We start from the raw sequence: 2,500 nt of genomic DNA, 5'->3' as shown, positions 1-2,500 counted from the left end.
TAGGCACCGCTGCAGGCGGCCGGCAGAGCTCTTGTTTGTGCGAAACTGAATGGATCGAGCCCGAGAGAGGGCGAGCAAAGAAAAAACGCAAATCGCTCCGCCTGGCACTGCCGGCGAGGGCGTGGACGTCGCGGCCAGCGACTGTCGAAGCTGAGTACGGCCGCAGGCGATCGCCTCGGTCTTAAACGAATGCGACGAGCACGCGCCGGGCGGCCCAGCAAGGGCCGAGCGCAGCTGTCGCAGCTATCTGGTTGATCCTGCCAGTAGTGATATGCTTGTCTCAAAGATTAAGCCATGCAGGTGCAAGTACGAGTTCTCGTAAAGCGAAACTGCGAATGGCTCATTAAATCAGTCTTGGTTTATTTGGTCTCGTAAGCGAAGTGGATAACTGTGGTAATTCTAGAGCTAATACATGCATTAAGCGCCGACTTCGGGAGGCGCGCTTTTATCAGATCAAAACCGACCGGGTTCGTCCTGTGACGTTTGATGACTCTGGATAACCACGCGGATCGTACGGTCTCTGCACCGACGACGTATCATTCAAGTGTCTGCCCTATCAACTGTCGAAGGTACGCTACGTGCCTACCTTTGTGATAACGGGTAACGGGGAATCAGGGTTCGATTCCGGAGAGGGAGCCTGAGAAACGGCTACCACATCCAAGGAAGGCAGCAGGCGCGCAAATTACCCATTCCCGACACGGGGAGGTAGTGACGAAAAATAACAATACAGGACTCTAACGAGGCCCTGTAATTGGAATGAGTACATCCTAAAACTCTTAACGAGTATCCATTGGAGGGCAAGTCTGGTGCCAGCAGCCGCGGTAATTCCAGCTCCAACAGTGTATGCTAAAGTTGTTGCGGTTGAAAAGCTCGTAGTTGGATTTTGGGCGAGCGCCGCCGGTCCGTCGCAAGGCGTGTCACTGGTTGCGTTCGCCTCACCTTCGGTTCTCCGTCGGTGCTCTTGACTGAGTGTCGGCGGTGGCCGATAAGTTTACTTTGAAAAAATTAGAGTGTTCAAAGCAGGCTGTTCGCCTGCATAGTGTTGCATGGAATAATGGAATAGGACCTCGGTTCTATTTTGTTGGTTTTCGGAGCACGAGGTAATGATTAAGAGGGACAGACGGGGGCGTCCGTACTCTGCCGTTAGAGGTGAAATTCTTGGATCGGCGGAAGACGAACTACTGCGAAAGCATTCGCCAAGAATGTTTTCTTTAATCAAGAGCGAAAGTCAGAGGTTCGAAGACGATCAGATACCGTCCTAGTTCTGACTATAAACGATGCCAACTAGCGATCGGGAGGCGTTACCATGACGACCTTTCCGGCAGCTTCCGGGAAACCAAAGTCTTTGGGTTCCGGGGGAAGTATGGTTGCAAAGCTGAAACTTAAAGGAATTGACGGAAGGGCACCACCAGGAGTGGAGCCTGCGGCTTAATTTGACTCAACACGGGGAAACTCACCCGGCCCGGACACAGGTAGGATTGACAGATTGAGAGCTCTTTCTTGATTCTGTGGGTGGTGGTGCATGGCCGTTCTTAGTTGGTGGAGCGATTTGTCTGGTTAATTCCGATAACGAACGAGACTCTGGCATGCTAAATAGTTACGCGACCTTCTCGGTCGGCGTCTAACTTCTTAGAGGGACTAGTGGCGTTTAGCCACACGAGATTGAGCAATAACAGGTCTGTGATGCCCTTAGATGTCCGGGGCCGCACGCGCGCTACACTGAGTGAAGCAGCGAGTGTCTAACCTAGGCCGAAAGGTCCGGGTAACCCGTTGAACCTCATTCGTGATTGGGATAGGGACTTGCAATTGTTTCCCTTGAACGAGGAATTCCCAGTAAGCGCAAGTCATCAACTTGCGTTGATTACGTCCCTGCCCTTTGTACACACCGCCCGTCGCTACTACCGATTGAATGGTTTAGTGAGATCCTTGGATCGGCCCCGTCGCGGCTGGCAACGGCCGCGTCGGCGTGTCGAGAAGACGATCAAACTTGATCATTTAGAGGAAGTAAAAGTCGTAACAAGGTTTCCGTAGGTGAACCTGCGGAAGGATCATTACCGAAGGTGGTGGTAGGCCCCGGCCGACCGCGCACTGAATTGTCTTTGGGTGCCGCCGAGAGGGCGGCCGTCAATCGGGGTTCCGCCCCGTGCGACACGCGTAACACGTTGGCATAGCAAGGCAGCCGAGTGCGATGGTGGCTTCTGGGCACCGCGCTCGATGTGCCGCCGGCCCAGCCCGGCGGTCGCTCGGCGCCGTTTGTTGGTGTTTTTGTGCAGTTGTTGTCGGTGGTGGTTTTGTGGTCGATCCCACAGTGTGACGTCCGCGCGCTTCGGCGCCGGGCGAAACGTCGAGGACGACTCTTAACGGTGGATCACTCGGCTCGCGAGTCGATGAAGGACGCAGCCAAGTGCGAGAAGTAATGTGAATTGCAGAACACATTGAACGTCGACCTTCTGAACGCGAATTGCGGTCTCGGGTCAATCCCGGGACCGCGTCTGCCTCA

At 54.3% G+C, this 2,500-nt stretch overlaps 2 non-coding genes across 2 annotated transcripts in view; both read left to right on the top strand.

Annotated features, from left to right (window-relative positions):
* The first annotated feature begins 244 nt into the window (after positions 1-244).
* Positions 245-2,054, top strand: LOC144419135 (small subunit ribosomal RNA). Its single transcript, XR_013473867.1, has one exon. It is a non-coding gene; the product is annotated as a small subunit ribosomal RNA (ribosomal RNA).
* A 298-nt stretch (positions 2,055-2,352) lies between these two features.
* The window catches only part of LOC144419140 (5.8S ribosomal RNA), a 154-nt gene continuing 6 nt past the window's right edge, over positions 2,353-2,500 (top strand). Inside the window, exon 1 of the ribosomal RNA XR_013473872.1 lies at positions 2,353-2,500. This exon is cut by the window's right edge and continues 6 nt beyond it. This is a non-coding gene — a ribosomal RNA (5.8S ribosomal RNA).

The sequence above is a fragment of the Styela clava genome, unplaced genomic scaffold, assembly GCF_964204865.1.
Source record: "Styela clava unplaced genomic scaffold, kaStyClav1.hap1.2 HAP1_SCAFFOLD_139, whole genome shotgun sequence".
In the NCBI taxonomy this organism is placed as follows: Eukaryota; Metazoa; Chordata; class Ascidiacea; order Stolidobranchia; family Styelidae; genus Styela; species Styela clava.
This window is presented reverse-complemented; position numbering and strand designations above follow the sequence as displayed.